Genomic DNA, 19,112 nt, shown 5'->3' with positions numbered 1-19,112 from the left:
AATTTAATAAGGGACTAGACCCTATTTCTCAAAACTCTGATCCTCAAACCATCTGCATCAGAGTTATCTGAGTTGTATTTTTCTCTTAAGGCCTTCAGCTGATTGGATAAGGCCAACCTACCTTGTGGAGGGTTCTCTGCTTTCCTCAAAGCCTACTGACTTAAATGTTCATCCCATCTTAAAAATACCTTCACAGCAACATCTAGACTGGTATGTGGCCAAATATGTAGGAACAATGATCCAGGCACTTGACATTTACGATTAACCATCATACAGTGGGAAAGTAACATTGAATTGATAAATGCTTTGTCAATATATAAATATTTCCATTTTTAATAGAATGTCAGAGTTGGAAAGATGTTTAAAAATGAAGCATCTTGACATCAGAGATGCTCAGATCACAGTTGACAACTATCAGAATCACAAAGAGCTGTGTCCTTCAGTTATCTGCTGCTTCCCTAACGACAGACACAATCCTGGCACTCAAGGATGAATTAGTGAATTCCTAACACATGCAGCACCATCACGTGTCAGGCGCTGTTTCTTCACAAGCATCATTAAATCCTCATGACTGTTTTGGGACATGGGTCCTCTGTGACCCCACTCTACAGATGAGGAAGCAAAGGCGCAGAGACACTGAGGATCACACCCAAGCTCAAGCTGCTGCAGGAAGCAGAGCCAACACTCACATCAGCCACTGTGACGCCTGTGCACGTTTGCTGAACTGACTAATCTAGCAGTCCCGTGAGCCCCCAGAGTCCCAGAGGAACACAGCTCTCTATGCAGCTCAGAGCCCCTCCTTTGGGGAAGTGGTCCCAGCAAACACCAGCTCTTCCCCCAAATTCTCCCTCTTGCCTCTTCAACCCCCACCCAGAATTCCTCAGCATCCTTCATGCTGCCTGGGGTGGGTGACTTGTTAGTGTTGGGAGAACTCACTTCACAGCATCTGGTCAGTCCTTGGGGAAATGTTCGAGCACCGCTTTTAGGATCTGACAGTCCTTGACATGTGTTTTATAGTTTACTATTTTGAGTTCTCTGCAAAGCCCAGATAATAGTGAAAGTTGTATTGATTAATATCATGGGGTCTTAGCAAGGCTTACAAGACCCGTGGTTCAGTGTTAAATTGAAAGTTCTGTGAAAAAGACATAATTTCATAATATTCATTTAATTCTGTCTGCAAAATGTGAAATACTTCTTCTCTGTCTACTCATTTCTTCCCAACTTAATTCGAGTCCCAGAGTCAACTCCTATTTATAGAGGTGTTTTCTCAGACCAGAGTAGGCACCCAGGGATCCCTACAGAATGAGATCCTAAAGAGCTTTTGATGAGCCTTGATTGCAGAAGTAACTCACATGCGTCAGCTCAAAGAAATATGCTCAACATAAGAGCTGTGAGATGTTTTATTCAAGGTCTTATTGAGAACTGTGGGCTTCCTTGGTGGCTCAGATGGTAAAGAATCTGCCAGCAGCGCAGGAGACCTGGGTCTGACTCCTGGGTTGGGAAGATCCCCTGGAGAAGGGAATGACAACCCATTCCAGTGTTCTTGCTTGGAGAATCCCATGACAGAGGAGCCTGGTGGCCTACAGCGGATGAGGTCACAAAGAGTCAGACCCAGTCGAGCAACTAACACACACACACACACACACACACACACACACACACACATTGAGAACTGTAGCCTGAGAGGCAACCTCTCAGGATCTCTGAGAAGGAAGCTCTCTGATCCAAAGAGTGGGAGTGGGAGGTGAGCTTATTAATTCTTTCAGCTGGGGAATACATACAGGCAAGTCTACATTGCAGTAAAAGGTTACTGACAGTCACACAGGTATCTTAAGTTAATGATTTTAGTTCTTTTCTCTGATGGGAAGATGCAGAACTCTGGGTTCATCACCATTCTTTCTGAGACACACATCTTACTTTCTAGTGGCCTGTTTTTCTCACACCATCGCCTTAAGCCCCTTTGGCTGAAGCAGAGGGCACAGGCCTACAGTGAATCGGTCCTGGCACAGGCTGGGTTGTGAGCCAGCTCCCCATACTCCATTTAAAGCAGGCTTGCTTAGAACTGGGATTAAGACCCCAAGACAGTACAAGTGCCATCTCAAGAAGACAGGCAAAGGCCCTCTCAAATAGCTTGCCAGGGGCCCCAGGTGGGCAAGTCCTCGTTCTCAGACAAGAGGAAGGTGAGGTTCAGGGGCTCCATCCTGGGACAAACGGGAAGGTGGATTCGAGATGTTTGAGGTAAACTGATCTCTCAAACAGCCTCTGACTGAGTCCTGGTACACTTGTTTCCTGTGTTTCTGGAGAAGAGATGCTGTGGGCTACATTCCTTTGGAGGAAATTACAGAAAAGTGTTAAGTAGTTAAACAGTAAAACAAAACAACAGGGTCTCTCAGTTCTTGCAGCCACAGATGTACTGGCACAAAGAAGGGCATATGGTCGGCCTTGGAACACTGTTTCCACTGAATGATGCTGTGAGCTTGTTAGAAATGCAAACCCAGGAGGCCCATTGAGATCTTCTAAATCAGAATCCCCAGGGATGGAGCCTGCCAAGCTTCAGCTTGTGCTGCTGGAAAACATAACTTGTTCTACACCAGGAGGCAGGAGAGTGGATGGTGGTGAACACCAGCCACCCTCACTGAGCCAGCCTGCTGCAGGCACTGCCCGGATTCCGGACACAGAAAGATAGAAGGCCAAAAAAGTGCCTGTGTGCACAGAGCTCACCTTCTATAGCGGTTTCCCAAGAGGCGCTAGTGGTAAAATCCCCCCTGCCAAGATCCCCTGGCAAGACACCCCTATCCCAATACTAATGCCTGGAAAATCACATTGACAGAGGAGCCCAGTGGACTATGGTCAATAGGGTTGAAAAGAGTCGGCCATGACTAAGTGACTTAGCACTCATGGACGCACCTTTTAGAAGGGTGAGTTTCATAAATGCATAAATGGCTCGATTTCCCATGGGGATGAGAGCTACAGTGAAAATAAAACAGGGTCATAGGGTAGAGAGTGACTAGCACAGGCCTAGAGGGAACCCGGCTCTGAGAAGTGGACATTTGGATGAGAAATAAGAGATGGCAAATGAGACAGTAAACTGTAAGCTGCACAAATGTGTTATAGTCTGTGTGTCCACAATAATTATGATTATTAAGATTCGGGGGAGCAGATACCCATAATTAGTAAAAGAAGACTTTTTGGATTATGTAAAACCTGAATCAGGTATTTTGCCTGCCCTGCAAGACATTCTTAGAGGTTAAAGGAATTTATTCATAGAAAATGAAACCTGGAGTGACTGGAGGTACAAATGCCTGAGAACAGCTTAAGTCACCCCTGGAGGATCAGCAAGTGTGGAATAAAACCAGGAAGCAGGTCCACTGGACCCACAGAACGAGACCAGGAAATCCTGCAACAGACTGACCCAGCTGGCTAAAGCTCTCCACAATTCTAAATAAAGAGATATTCAAAGCTCACTTAGAAGAGCCAATTAAAGCCCATTAATCTATGGTATGCAAAATTTGTGGCAAGAAATTATGCATGCTTGAACTGTAAACTACACAATCCTCATTCTCTAGTCATTCTTCTCATTAAGTCCTTTTTTGAATCTATGGTTATAAAGTCCCAGGTGGAAGAACGCTTCTAATTTCACTATCATTATAATTGTATTACAAATATAAAAAAAATGATAAACTTGAGAGGTCGCAGAGGTTGTAAACTGGGAAGGGAAGAGGTGCAGGGTCAGTGGAAGGAAGTACGAGGCTGCAACAGGAGACGAGGGCTGACACAGATGGTCCTAAAGACGGAAATGGTGGTAGGAGACATAAATGCAAAAGAGTAAACGCATGGGAGCAGCAGTGAGGTAAGTGAACCATCTCCATGTCTGCTGTCAGGAGAGGATAACAGCGTCTGCCTGTGATCATCAATGAACAGCGGTTTATGTGTGGTTTTAGAAAAAGAAATGAGTGCCCTAAGCATTTTTAAAGGAGTGGTGAGGACAGTGGGTCAGGGATAAGGAAGGATGGGTGAAGGAACTGTTGATGTTTTCAGTTCTACAGCCAAGATTTGGCTCTTATTCACCATGACACGCGTGACTTTGATACAATTGAAAAATGCAAATTATAAAAGCCTTTCCAGAGACCGTTATAGATGAACCCCTGGGTGAGGAGGATCTGATGATGAACTTCAGGGCGGCTGCCACGCTCCGATGCTCACAACGAATGAAGCGCAGTTCTGGGTTCAGACTGCCGGCTTCTTTGTGTCCTCACACGGCAGGCAGGAGGCTGAGGGAGCTCTGGGCTTCCTTGGTGGCTCAGATGGTGAAGAATCTGCCTGCAATGTGGGAGACTAGGGTTCAATCCCTGGGTCGGGAAGATCCTTTGGAGAAGGAAATAGCAACCCACTCCAGTATTCTTGCCTAGGAAATTCCATGGATAGAGGAGCCTGGCAGGCTACAGTCCATGGGGTCACAAAGAGTTGAACGTGACTGTCTAACACTTTCACTTCTTCATTAGCTAAGTTAGGGGCAATACATATACATTTACGCTGGATGCATTTCTGTTTCATGACTTTTTTTGTTTTGTTTTGTTTCATGACTTTTATTGTTCCGTTCTCAGACTGAAAGGATCTTGAGTCATATTTTCAATTTTTTTTTTTCTTGTCTGCTGCTGCTTCTTTAACCTGTTCAGTGGCAAACAAAAACTTAAACCCTCTTATCTTGTCTCTGAGAACTGGGCCTGGGATCCTCATAAGAGCAGCTGTTACTAGAATTGTGGTTTAGCGTGAAGGAAGTGGCTAAGAACTCACCTTCCCATTCGAGAGCACATTTCTCAGCTTCATAACACAGCAGTAAACAGGATTCCTGGGCTTCTGGCTTGAATATCTAGCAGGGAGACTTTTCACACTCATATTCTGCTCTTTTCTTCTTGGAAAATTACTGCCCCCCATCCACAACCTTTGCCAGTAGCTTGAGCTGTGAGAGTAATTCTGGCCAGCAAGTTGGATTATTCATCTGCTGGCATGAGACAGCTGAAGAGCTCTCTCTCGCCATGGTAAGGGTCGTGCAGAGCATATGTTGATATGGTGGGGTCTGGAGTGCTGAGCCAGCCCACTGAGGACAGCGACCTGGAGCTCACCTGATAGACTTGTGTTCTGGGAGCCAGTGCAGTGTTGTGTTGTGAGAGCGGCCGTCTCCCCTGTGCAGCTTAAGAGTAGTAGAGAGGGTTTTGTATCAGGGAGCTACACAGTGTCTCCTCCATATCTGCACACTTGACCATGAAAGGGTTCTCTACTAATAACCATGATGGAAGGACAGTCATCACCTGGGACGGCCACAAACAGACCAGGATGTATGGTTATCTTCAGCCTGTGGCCTGAGAATGTCTGACCACCAGACAGCTGCCCAGCAACATTCTCCAGTGGTATGCTGGAATGCAGTTCAAACCGCAGCAGATTGTGCAATTTTAGAGCCTGAGTTAAAACAAATATTCTTTCCTAGTCAAGTGAATTTTGAGTGTGAGCTGATAATCTCTGGAACTACTGAGAAATTTCAATTTGAACTACACATTCAGATCTCCTGTGTCCATAAAGGGGCTTCCTCGGTGGCTCATCGGTGAAGAATCTGCCTGCAATGCAGGAGCCACAGGAAATGAGGGTTTGATCCCTGGTTAGGGAAGATCCCCTGGAAGAGGGCATGGCAACCCATTCCAGTATTCTTGCCTGGAGAACCCCATGGACAGAGGACCTAGCAGGCTACAGTCCATGGGGCCACAAAGAGTTGGACACAACTGAAGCAACTTAGCATGCATGCACATGTCCATATAGATGAAACATTCTGGGTTCTTGGTGAGGTCAAATCCTCGAGGTGGCTCTCCTGGTCGGGGGCCGTCATCTCACAGTGCTTTCTGCCAAGATGCCCATTGTCCCTGCTGGTGTGGACCCTTCACTCCTTGAGGTTCTACTGAGTCCATTCTACCCTACAGGCATGAGAAAACGTAGTGAAGCTGGAAATGTCAAGCGTAAAAGACCAGCCTCTCTAGCTATACTGTGCATCCATTTCCTCCGAGGTCTTGTCCCCTGCTTGGTAAAAAAGCTTTTGTTTTGTTTTGCTGCTCACTGGACCCGGGTCATCTGTTTCATTCCCATCTGGGGAAGCCTTGTGGTGTAACTATTATGCAAACAAAATCATCTTTCTGTCCTGCCAACAACTTCATCTCTGCAACAAAGTGAGGAGCCACGTGACTTGGCTACCTGCTTAAACAGATCAAGGGAAAAGGAAAAGATGCAGAATAAAAATACAAACCAGTATCAGAGATGTATTTCATCTTTCAGCCATTTAAGCAGACATTGAAGGAAGCTCAGAAAACAGAAAGCCCTCCTCCTGTAACCTTCTGTAGGGGCTTACTACTGAGATTGAAGTCCTCTGTGATTAGAACTCTGTTAGTTAATTCCTTTGTAAGGATTCTAGCTTTTTTCAACAGTTGTCTTGGTAAAAATACTCCTGGAAGGAAACCAAGTTGATTTTTGTATGTGAAGCATCTCGATGTGAATCCCTTTATAGTAAGTTTTTTCAAACACAGTGCTAGTTCTGGGGCCAACAGGACATATCATGGAGAAGCAGAGGGAATATCAGGTTAAAACATCACACAGTGGTGGAAGGTGTGGACAAGGCCAGGGAGGCGTCCACTCTGGGTTCTCCCAGTCTCGGGCAGTGTGAGGGACCAGGTGGAGGAGAAGAGCTGAGGTGCTGCTTGTGTCATGTACTGGTTTATGTCTCATCCTGGCAGGGGGCAGTGGGGGCCATGTGATCCAAGCACCTGTGCTTTTGGACTGCCTCCGTCACCTAACCGTGACCTCCAGATTGGGCTACACTGAATACTCGTCCAGAGTGTTTGGGGTGGACCAGACTCTGTAAGTATCTCCTTGAAAAAGCATAGAATTTAAATCATGTTCTGATTTATCTAGCATTTTTGCTAAATGGAATAGGTGCTTGATGATTATTTAGGCCCAGGCCTTGTTTTAGGATTTTTCACTTAAATTCTCTGTTCTGCCCTAATAATGGATTTGTTGACATAACCCATATTTTCAGTATTATTTTTAGCAAACTATTCCATCTAATGACATTTTTAAAAACACTCTGTTCAAAGGCCAGTTGGTTCTAGTCAATTCCTCCTAATTACTGTGTTCAAGATTATCAACCTATTTAGAGCAGGAAGAATCTATAAATACTAGTTACCACTTCAGTGCCTAGACTACTCATTGCTATGGTTCAGTTTTGGTCAGTAAAGATAGGCTTATTGACCAGGGAATTTATCCTTTTCTTTTCAGAATTCAGATGCCAAGTCTCAAACACACACACACACACACACACACACACACACACACACACACACTTTGTTTTATACTGTGACTCACTGAGGCAAACTCTCGGATGATAATAAACTCTCAAAGCAACAGTGACACACAGTAGACTTTTTAGCTCTGATGGGAGGCTCTGGGGTCAATGGCACATAAAGAAAATGAACTTGGCTCTTTGTGACTGTGAGAATCTAATGACACCAAATTCAGCTGCAGTCAGACTTAGTCCCCTTACCCCTTTGTACCCTACGTTCAGATGAGACAATCTCTGTTCTTCAGAAGCACACCATGAACAACCTGTTAATATTTCAGTGTTACTCTATGTTACCCTTTGTCCTAAAATAACCATTCTCATTATCTTTGCAGTGCAAAATTCTCTCAATTTTGGATTTTTTTTTTAATGTTATTATGCGGCTCTTGACTGATGTTGTTTTTAACTTTTCTTGGCTGTATAGCTTCTGGGATCTTAGTTTCCTGACCAGGGATTGAACCAGTGCCCCCTGCATTGGAAGCATGAAGTGTTAGCCAGGGAGATTCTTTACTGTCTGAGGCACCAGGGAAGCCATAATTGGCTATACTTCAGTGCAAAATAAAAAGTTTAACAAAAAAAGGATGAGGGTTAGATTTCTCTTCTCTTAACGTTTAATGAGCTCTAAAAATGGAATAACTTCCTGTTTCTATTTATTAGTGCCTGACTGCCACAGTAGAAAAGATGGTGAAAACTTGTCTCCTTGGAGAAAGAAGGAGAGGAAAAAGAGCTGAAAGTTTTCATGGAAATAGAGTATCTAAAGTGTTATTTTTGTCAACAAAAATATCTTCACTATATTATGTTAGTAACTTAAAATATATAAACCTATGATATAAAGTTAGCTTATTATGGCAATTTCTTCCCTAAACTTATCAACCACATAATGATACTTGAGTTCCAGAAAGCAGCCTGTTTTGCAAATTTTGAAACTAAGATAAAATGTAAGTATTTGTCATAAGGAAATGATTCTAACTTCTGTAATTCAATCTATTAGAGAGGGGCCAAAATCTGATATGTGGAGGAAGACAGGTTCCAAGGAAAGTGAAAAAGGAGGCAAAGATAACTATACAGTCATTAAATAATTATCAATTGTTTAAGATAAAGCAATTTATGTCATCACTTCAAAATAGTTATTTCATCTATTTAAGTGTTTATGGTAATAAACTATTTTATTCATCAACATCTTAGATCCATGACATAAAAACATATGAGCATAAATACAGCAATATCTTAGGTGATTTTAGAAATGAAATTTGCTCCTTAACTTGGCTCTCAATTGTCCTTTTTTTCTTATTCTTATTTTCACTGAATCTATCAATTTACTTATTAATAAAATGGATACATCACTTTAAAAACCATCTGGCCAATTTAATATTACATAGTATATAATTAGAGAGGTAGGCATATGCAACAAGATAGGTAATCCTAAGACTTCTCAGTTTGGGTGGTCAAGGGGCTAGCTGCATAGCTTTCTTTGAGTATAAAGACTTCCAAACCAACGGAAAAGAGAAAAAGTGTTGATGTAGGAATCAGTAGTCCATTATCAGATAAGTTATTTTCAAGTAAATTCTTGAAAATTTGAGCAAGGAGGCCTAAAACAATCATTTAAATGTCTTTGGTATTTTTATGTATTGTCAGATAGAATGAAAGGCATCTACATATAAAAGCAATGTAGCACAAACACATGTTGTGGCTTAATATAAGAGATTAAATTTCTAATTAAAATTCATTTCTATTTGGATAGTCTGCACCAACAGGTTTCATTCTTAATATTAAATAGAGCAGAAATGTTGGAAGTGACTTTGGGAAGGTATTTTAATTGCACATACAATTCCTTTATTACTTGGATTTCAATGGTTACTGAATTTGAGAAGCTAAAAGCAACTTTTCTGCTTTTCAAGTATTTTGCTATAAATACTTCTGGTGCAGGCAGGTGGGTGGACAGAGCAAGGTATGTGTTTTTACATTTGTTGTTTGGTCTCAAAAGAATTAAATTCCTTACTGTTCCAGGTTTTTTTTTTTTTCTTTAACACGATCATAAAGTAACTTTACATAAACTTTGTCAGTTTTTTTTTTTTTTTTTAAAACAAAACAGTAAGAAGTTTCAGAAAATACAGACTAGCTTTGAAATGCTGGGAAACTAATGGAGTCTGAAGATCAGCTTGGCATTCTGCGTGGGTAGTTCAGAGGGAAAAATGAAAAATAAAAAACAGTCACTAAAGGTTGGGGCCCCCAGAAGCAGCAGTGGTGCACAATTCCGGGTGACTTTCCTGTCTGGAAAGGATTGTGGGAGAAGTCTTTCCTTTCACACCCTCAGTCACGAATAGCATCTTTGAATGTGAACAAGAGCAACAAAACATCAGATCATGGCTCAAATGACTGAGAAAGCCTCATGAAGGAAGAAACCCTTGGGAAGGTCCATGAACAGTAGGTACAATTTCCTTAGCCATGTGATTTACAAACATTGGGAATACCAGGAATGGAGAGTTTTCACCAAAGCAAGTCTATTTCCACCCAGTTTCATATCTACGAATTATATGTAATTTAGGGGGGAAAAAGTACTGAAAAAGTGTATTTTCAAGCTTTCAGCATTGACCAGAATCGCCCAGGTGACTTCTTAGCTTGGGGTGGGGCCCCTTGAATTTGCACTTCTGGGAAGTGCCCTTAAGATTTGATGTCTCTGGGCCCAGACCACAGTTTGAGAACCACTAATTTAAACAAAGTCTATTTCACTTTTTTATTAGAGGATAGCCACCTAGATTGTCATAGAGAAATCCCTAATTTTGACTATGATGTTTCTTAGGATGTGGAGTTAAGTAGTCTTTAGTGACTATGGTGGGACATAACACCAAGGAGATGCCTTGTAGTAAGTGCCGATGGCTGTAAAGACTGTCACCAAGTTCAAAGTTCCCCTTTCACCTCTGTCAGCTCTGAAGATGTGTTATAGTTCCTCAATTTGTAAATTATATAGATATCATTTCTCAGGAATGTAGGGTTAGATGCTTTCTTCACATTTAAATTTAGTTCTGCTCTAGAAAATATTGCCATCTTCCCAACGAACTACATCAGTATGGAAATGCCACTGTGTTGCCCTTGTTTTTCAGGGTAAAATAAGTACAGTTAAACTAATTCTCTTTTATTAGAGAGCAAGTATTTATTTTTATTGTTTTTTTTTTTTTTGTGGGGGGTGGGGAGAAGGCAATGGACTTGTAACTGTACTGAAAATAGTACAAGGAAATAAAATTGCAGAACAAAACAGTTCCATATTTAATAGGATTTACTTCTGGATTTCCCCCAGATATTGCAGGTCAAATGAAAGATAGAAGGAAATTCTTCCAGGCCTCAGACCAGACTTGGCACTCATTATAAATCATAACCAAGGCCCGTTATGCAACAGAGGTGTTTGCAAATGACTAGGTGATTTAAGGTTAATCTGGGCAACCCACAAAGACCTCCAATTCCCAGGCTGAAGAAAACAGGCAACAACTCTTGTCATGACTTTGGGAAATGTGAACTTCTAGGATGGTTACAGTAGTTTGTATTCTGAATTTGATTTCGTTTAATAAGCATTTGTTGAATGCTTTGCCAAGTACAAATTGGCACTTGCCATCTATCTACTTCTACAAAGATTAAATCATGAGCCCTTGCAGCTGCTGACCTTCAACATCCCCTGAAAGGAGTTCAGGGTGGAGATCAAGAATGAGCAAACTTGTGCTCTGGGAAGAACCCGTAGAACTGGTCTTCAGACAGATATTTTCAGAAGATTTTATAAGCCCAATTCCTATATCTCCCCATAGCTAGAAAAGTACTAAAAGCATCAGTGATGACATCTGCTCCTTGTGATTAGCAGCAAGTCTGCCAAAATGCCTATGTACCCCATCTTCACTAAAATTACATGCAACACAGACCTCCATCCCTACCACTTTGGAGTAGTTCTTCAGAGCTAACTGAAATGCTGTCTCCTGGGCTATAGCTCTCATTTCCTCGAATAAAACTTAACTCACAATGCTCATGTGGTGCTCCCCCCAGTCAACGGCCTCATGTGTGCAATTAGAAATTTTTTGATATCACAAGGCTCCTGCCTACCCAGGGTTCTGTATTCGCAGTGTATTCACTCTGGTTATCTTGTGCTTAAAGTTAAAACTGAAGCAACCTGGTGTGAAGAATTAATTTATGAAGGCAAGGGAGCAAGTGTTACTTTCTTGTTTCCAGGGCCAGACCTGCTGCAACTACAAGCCAAGAACTCTAGGAATAAACTGTCTTGTGGGAATCTAGATTAGTAAAGTCCAAATAAACTTCTAAATAATTTCAGATGATGGGATAGTTTAAAATTCTATTAACCATTCAACAAAGGCAGAGCACCAGTCTTGCAGGAGACCCTGCACTGGGCGCTGAAGAGCAGCAGAGAACGAAGAGGGCCTGGGCCCAGACTTTGGGGATCACATAGCAGTAGTGTTAGGGGAAGCACACTGATTGAAACCGCCCACCCTGGTCAGGTACCATAGTAACCATTTGCATGAGTTGTTTTATGGCAGGAGATCCTGATATGGAATACGGAACTAATAGGCCACCACCAGCCGGAAGAGTTCGGGAAAGATCGAGAGGAGACACTACCTGTCCGTCCACTTCCCAGAATCCCTCTTGCTAGCATCCATCTTGGCTGAGCGATGCGTGCGCCACCAGGAAAGACTCTGAATTAGAATGATTGGCCAAAGACCACCCGGAAACTAATCCCATCACCATAAAACCCAAGACTGCGAGCCACGCGGCAGAGCAGTTCTCCTGGGTTCCCTTACCTACTGCTCTCCACCCGGGTGCCCTTTCCCAATAAAATCTCTTGCTTTGTCAGCATGTGTCTCCTCGGACAATTCATTTCCGAGTGTTAGACAAGAGCCCAGTTTCGGGCCCTGGAAGGGGTCCCCCTTCCTACAACAACTGGCGACCACGAAGGGACATCTTCTTCGCTGAGACTGACGTCCTGACCACTCGGGGTTCTCAGGGGCCAGCTTGCCTGCCAATGGACCAGACCCAGCGGCCGCAACTGGGACCCTTTTGTCCCTGGTCTCCTCCTGACGCGGACAACTGGCCAGAGTGCCCCGACCGGTAAGGAACAAGAGACTTTATTGACCTCCCTCCTCTTCCCCCTCTCTTTCCTCTCCTTAGCCCTTCCTATCCTTCCCGTTTTTCTAGTCCCCCGGTCCTGGACGCAGGAATCTGGTCGAAGGGCCTCAGCTTAAGCTGAGGATTGGAGACTGATCACCTCCTCTTGGCAGAGAACTCGAATTCTGGTTCTGGTAGGGCCGAGTTCCAGTCCTCCCTTCTCTGGAAGCCCAGGGAAAAGTCCCGTAACGCCTGGGTGTCTGCAGGTGGCAGGAGACGTCTGTAAGGCCACCCCTTTTTTTTCTCTCTCTCCCCCACTCCTAGACCTTCTGTCTCGTCCCATTCCTTTTCTCTCAACCTGGCCCTCTTCCCTCTCTTTAAAGACCCAAGTTATTTCCGCTTACTCTGTCTGTCAATACTTGGACCTGAAGTTCTGGGTCTTTATAAGAGATTTTCAGAGAGGCTACGCCCTCTGCTCCCCATCAACTGTGCTTTCTGTTCCTGGGGAGACGATCGGGCGTTAGAAGCCCTCCATCGGGTGCCCTGTTTCTATAAATTCAGCCATTTAATTGCGCATTTGGCTGAGTGCTTCCACGTAGAAGTGATTGACGGGGTTCAGTATAGTCGCACCGGGTCTTGGGTGAAAATTAACACCCTAGATACATCCTTAGGGGTTAATTTACCTTTTGGGACCAGCCCTACAGCCCCATTGATTGTGCTTACTACCGAACATTTCCTTTGGTGCTTATACAATCAGGCCCTTTGGGACCAGGAGAGAGCTTACAATCTCTCTAGAGTCAGATATAGAGGCATCCGCCCCAGTACTGGTCCCTTGGGAACGAGATATAGGCTATACCGTCGCTAAAATGGGAAATAAGCCTAGCTTCCCTCTAGACACCCGCTCGGTTGTCTTTTGGCCAACTGGGAGGGACACCAACTGGGAGGGTTAAAAAAAAAAAAAAAACTTATCAAATACTGTACTCAGTACTGGCCTACTTACTCCCTGGGAGGAGGGGAAAAATGGCCCCAGTCAGGATCACTTGGACACAACACCATTTTACAGCTCAGTCTATACTGCAAACGTGTGGGTAAATACAAGAAAGTTCCCTATGTTCAGGCCTTTATGGCCCTCTACCAGGATTCTGAAAAAAAGGGAAAATATAAGCTTGAGGACTTCGATAAATGCTCTTCCAAAATCCTTTTAGCAAGGCCTGAAACAGAAGATCCCCTTGACCTTCTCTTGACCTCCCCTGCTTCAGCAGAGAGGCCACGAGGAAGGGAGGGTCAGACATGCCCGGAAGTCAAGAGCCTGGGCCCGGAAGACATGAGATCAGAAGGGGAGTCACTCCCAGTCGCCTCGGCTCCTCCTCCATATGTCCCCTCCCCCATGGGGTTACGATCAGGAAGTAAGCTTTGTCCTCTACAGAAAGAAAGGTCATCCTCAGACAAAATCTGCCCCCTAAGAGAGGTACCAGATGGGGAGGGGGGAACTATGCACGTTCATGTTCCGTTCTCTATGCAAGACATTACCCAATGCAAGGAACAATTGGGTTCATATTCCGAGAACCCCCAAAAATTTAAAGATGAATTTGAGCGTCTTAGCCTTAACTTCTCCCTCACCTGGAGGGATATAATGGTCATCCTCACCCGGTGTTGTAATGATGAGGAAAAAGCTCGAATCCTAGATCAGGCTAGAAAAGTGGCTGATGAAAGACAGCGGGTAGATGTCAGTCTGGCCCCTGCCGAAGAGGCAATTCCCTCGACAGAGCCAGACTGGGATCCTAATACAAGGGCAGGAAAGGAATCCTTAAGACACCTCATTACTTGCCTACTACAGGGAATGACCCAGGGTGTGCGAAAGGTTGTTAATTATAATAAGATAAAAGAGGTTACACAGAGAGAGAATGAAAATCCAGCTCTTTTTTTGGGCAGACTCACAGAAGCCTTTAAAAACTTTACCGAGACAGATTTAACAAGTATGGAAGGACGAGTCCTGTTGGCCCATTCCTTCATAACCCAGGCAGCTCCAGACATAAGAAAAAAATTACAAAAACTAGAAAAAGGACCAGAGACCCCAATTTCCGATTTGGTGGAGGAGGCAAATAGGGTGTTTTTGAACAGGGACCGGGAGGAGGAAGCAAGAAGGGAGCAAAAAAAGTCCGAAAAGATAGGAGAATAGAGAGGCAGACCCAGGCCTTGGCCCAACAACAGGCTAAAATCCTGGCCTTGATTCATCCTGCCACTATGCGAGAGTCCCGGGGAGAGCAAGGAGGAAAAAAAGATCTTAACAATCCACCGCGGCTGAGCCGCACCCAATGTGCCTACTGCAGAGAGGATGGACATTGGAAAAGGGAGTGTCCATATCGCCCTAAGGGAAGGCGTATGGCGACCCCTACACCTGCTCCCTCTGTGTTAGTTCTGGGCGACCAGGACTGACGGTGCCCAGCGGCTCGAGAAACCCCCGCGAATGGTGAGATCCAGATCACTCCTCTCGACCCTTGGGTGACTCTACAAATAGAAGGTAAGGATGTGAACTTTCTTCTAGACACGGGGGCTGCCTTCTCCGTTCTTCCTTTCCGATTAGGACCTTTAGACTCCCAGACTAAAATGGTGATAGGGGTAGATGGAAAACCCCAAAGCCGGAATTTTACTAAGCCCCTCCATTGTAAGGTGGGAAATTGGCAAGGAACCCACCCCTTCTTATACATCCCTGGTTGCCCTGCTCCCCTACTGGGGAGAGACCTTCTTTGCCGCCTCCAAACCAAAGTGACTTGGGGAAAGGTAGAAGTCGATAATTTTCTTTGCCTAGTGTCTGAATATTTACAGTCAGAGGTAGAAAAGGAAGAGTCTGTCCCTTTCCTAGATGAGGTCAATCCCCAGGTGTGGGATGTCTCCAGCCCTGGTTTAGCCATAAATGTTCCACCGGTAAAGATTTCTCTGAGGCCAAATGCTCCCTACCCCTGGAAAAGACAATATCCCTTAAAACCAGAAGCTCTTAAGGGTCTTAGACCGTTAGTTAACAAATACCGAGATACTGGAATTCTAATCAGCTGTGAGTCCCCCTGCAATACTCCAATCTTGCCCGTTAAAAAACCAGATGGATCTTATCGATTCGTCCAGGATCTAAGAGCTGTTAATGAAGCTGTGGTTCCCATCCACCCCATAGTCCCAAACCCGTATACCCTCCTATCCCAAGTCCCAGGAAAAGCCAAGTACTTCTCAGTCTTGGATCTTAAAGATGCTTTCTTTTGCATTCCTCTCCATCCTGAATCCCAAAAACTCTTTGCTTTTGAGTGGCGGGACTTGGAAACGAGGGAGACCATACAACTCTGCTGGACTCGACTACCACAAGGGTTTAGGGATAGCCCTCATATCTTTGGGACTTCCTTGGGGAGAGAACTAAGGGAATTAACTTTAACGAACAGTAGTCTAATACAGTATGTGGATGACTTGCTCATAGCTAGTCCAGATTTTACCAGCTCTCAAATGGACACTATTAAAACCCTAAATTTCCTATATGAAAAGGGTTATCGAGTATCCCCCAAGAAGGCTCAGATTAGCTTAACCCAAGTAAAATACCTTGGATTTATAATTACAGAAGGAAAAAAAATGCTTGACCCCGAGAAGAAATCCCTCATCTTAAATACCCCGTACCCCCAAACAAAAAAACAGCTTAGGGGATTTTTAGGAATGACCGGGTTTTGCAGGATCTGGATTCCTAATTATGGCAATCTGGCCAAACCCCTATATAAAAAGTTAAGGGGAAAAGAGGAAGAGCCACTCGACTGGGATGAGACCTGCAAGGTGGCCTTTAATGCCCTAAAAGAGTCCATCACTACAGCCCCAGCTTTAGGCCTCCCAAACCTGGAAAAGCCTTTTAGACTCTATGTTTCTGAAAGGATAAGAACTGCTCTTGGGATGTTAGGGCAGATGATGGGGCCCGTATTACAACCCGTGGCTTATCTCTCAAAACAACTAGATGAGGTGGCCAGAGGGTGGCCCACTTGCCTCCGGGCAGTAGCAGCCACCGCTCTTATGGTTAAGGAGGCATCTAGGCTGACCCTGGGTCAGCCCACCACAGTGTATATGCCTCACCAGGTGCAAGCAGTCTTGGAAACTAAAGGGGACAGGTGGATGACAGGGGGAAGGATCACCCAATACCAAGCCCTCCTCCTTGACACTCCAGAAATAAGGTTGAGGGTCTGCCAGACTTTAAATCCAGCAACCTTACTGCCAGATCCCCCTACTTCCCCTCTGGATCACCAATGCATACAAATCATAGACGAGTTATACTCTTCTCGCCCGGACCTATCAGAGACACCTTTATCTGACCCAGAGGAAAACTGGTACACAGATGGCAGCAGTTTTGTACAAAAAGGAGAGAGGAAAGCAGGATATGCAATAGTGAGCCTAGAAAAAACTAAAGAAAGTGGGTCTCTTCCCCCAGACACCTCAGCCCAAAAAGCTGAACTTTTTGCCCTGACAAGAGCTTTGGAGTTAGGAAAAGGAAAGAGGATTAATGTGTATACGGACTCTAAGTATGCTTTCCTCATTCTGCATGCCCATGCAGCAATTTGAAAAGAAAGAGGGATGCTCAGTGCCCGAAGCTCTCCTATTAAACACAAAGAGCTCATTCTCAGGCTCCTGGAGGCAGTCAAACTTCCTGCAAAATTAGCTGTCATCCACTGCAAGAGTCACCAAAAGGGGCAAAAAAAGAGGCCCAGGGAAATAGGAAAGCTGATCAAGAGGCAAAACGAGCTGCCAAAAAAGCTACCTCTGCCACTGCTATCTGCCCCCTTTTCCCCAAGAAAACCCTGACTCCAGATTATACCCCAGAGGAACATTCCCGATATGCTGAGCGGGGGTGGGAGATTGGGTCACATGGGTGGTTTCAGACTGATCAGGCCCAAATAATACTCCCTGATTCTCAGGTTTGAAAAATTACTAACTCCTTACATAAGAGCACCCATTTTGGAAGAAATAATCTAAAAATCTTGCTTAAGTCTATTCTCTACCATCCCCAGTTAGCTAAGGTTGTTAGACAGGTCACACAGAATTGTGATACCTGTCTAAAAAATAATCCAAAAACCAGACCCTTGCCACCTCCTCTAATTAAACCTGTCCAACATAGGGGATTATACCCAGGAGAGGACTGGCAAGTAGATTTTACAGCCATGCCAAAGACCCAAGGGTTTTCTTATTTGCTAGTCTTTATTGACACATTCACAGGATGGATCAAAGCGTTCCCGACTAAGAGAGAGCTACAAAAGTCTGTAAGGCTCTGCTGAAGGAGATAGTGCCTAGGTTTGGGCTGCCTCGGTCACTTCAGAGTGACAATGGGCCCTCATTTACAGCCACGATATCCCAAAACCTAGCCGCATGCTTAGGCATAAAATACCGGCTCCACTCATCCTGGAGGCCTCAAGCTTCAAAAAAGGTAGAGAGAGCCAACCAGACTCTTAAAAGGGCTCTGGCTAAGCTATGCCAAAAAACACATAATAAGTGGACACACATAAAAAAAACTTCATGCCTTGGTACCAGCAACAACTGTCTCTATTTACCCCCTTGATGACATCTGCAATCCCACCTGAGCCCTTATTTTCTCTCTTGTCTATATCTAAAGGAAAAATGCTGTTTTTATTATAACCAGTCTGGGCAGGTCCAAGAAGATATCAAGGGGCTTTTGGAACAGGCTACAAAGATCCGGGATTTAAGTTCAACAGGTGTATGGAGTTCTCCTTCTTTCCCTTCTTAGCTCTTACCATTCATGGGTCCAGTGATAACTATCCTATTAGGCCTCCTATTTGGCCCTTGTATACTCCAACTCCTTACGAAGTTTATCTCCAGCAGACTCCAGCAGTTCCAGGCCAAATTAATGTTACTACAAGGGTGGGAGCTGGTTTCAAATATAGAACACCCCAACTTAGATCAGGTAGAGAGAGACTTCTGCTCTGCTAGGCAGGCCTACGCCCCGACACAGCAGGAAGAAGTTACAGAAAAAAGAGACCTCCGCCCCAATTCCCAAGAAGCATCTTGAGTATGAAGTCTCTCAGGGGGGAGTTGTTAGGGGAAGCACACTGATTGAAACCACCCACCCTGGTCAGGTACCATAGTAACCATTTGCATGAGTTGTTTTATGGCAGAAGATCCTGATATGGAATACGGAACTAATAGGCCACCACCAGCCGGAAGAGTTCGGGAAAGATCGAGAGGAGACACTACCTGTCCGTCCACTTCCCAGAATCCCTCTTGCTAGCATCCATCTTGGCTGAGCGATGCGTGCGCCACCAGGAAAGACTCTGAATTAGAATGATTGGCCAAAGACCACCCGGAAACTAATCCCATCACCATAAAACCCAAGACTGCGAGCCACGCGGCAGAGCAGTTCTCCTGGGTTCCCTTACCTACTGCTCTCCACCCGGGTGCCCTTTCCCAATAAAATCTCTTGCTTTGTCAGCATGTGTCTCCTCGGACAATTCATTTCCGAGTGTTAGACAAGAGCCCAGTTTCGGGCCCTGGAAGGGGTCCCCCTTCCTACAACAGTAGGAACGCACACTCACCAGAGGGAAATCACGAAAAGTGCTAACTGGAGGCATACTCAGACATGGTCTGAAGATGGAGAACCCTGGGAAGACCTTGC

At 44.5% G+C, this 19,112-nt stretch overlaps 1 long non-coding RNA gene across 2 annotated transcripts; it reads left to right on the top strand.

Moving 5' to 3' along the window:
* The first annotated feature begins 3,707 nt into the window (after positions 1-3,707).
* Positions 3,708-12,797, top strand: LOC133042580 (uncharacterized). 2 transcript variants are annotated; one of them, XR_009689521.1, is made up of 4 exons: positions 3,708-3,850; positions 6,774-6,897; positions 9,690-9,799; positions 11,908-12,797. It is a non-coding gene; the product is annotated as an uncharacterized LOC133042580 (long non-coding RNA). The 2 variants fall into 2 exon arrangements; XR_009689520.1 differs by lacking the exon at positions 9,690-9,799 and having other exon boundaries at positions 11,908-12,791.
* The last annotated feature ends 6,315 nt before the right edge of the window (positions 12,798-19,112 follow it).

Source organism: Dama dama, chromosome 21 (genome assembly GCF_033118175.1).
Source record: "Dama dama isolate Ldn47 chromosome 21, ASM3311817v1, whole genome shotgun sequence".
Classification (NCBI taxonomy): Eukaryota; Metazoa; Chordata; class Mammalia; order Artiodactyla; family Cervidae; genus Dama; species Dama dama.
This window is presented reverse-complemented; position numbering and strand designations above follow the sequence as displayed.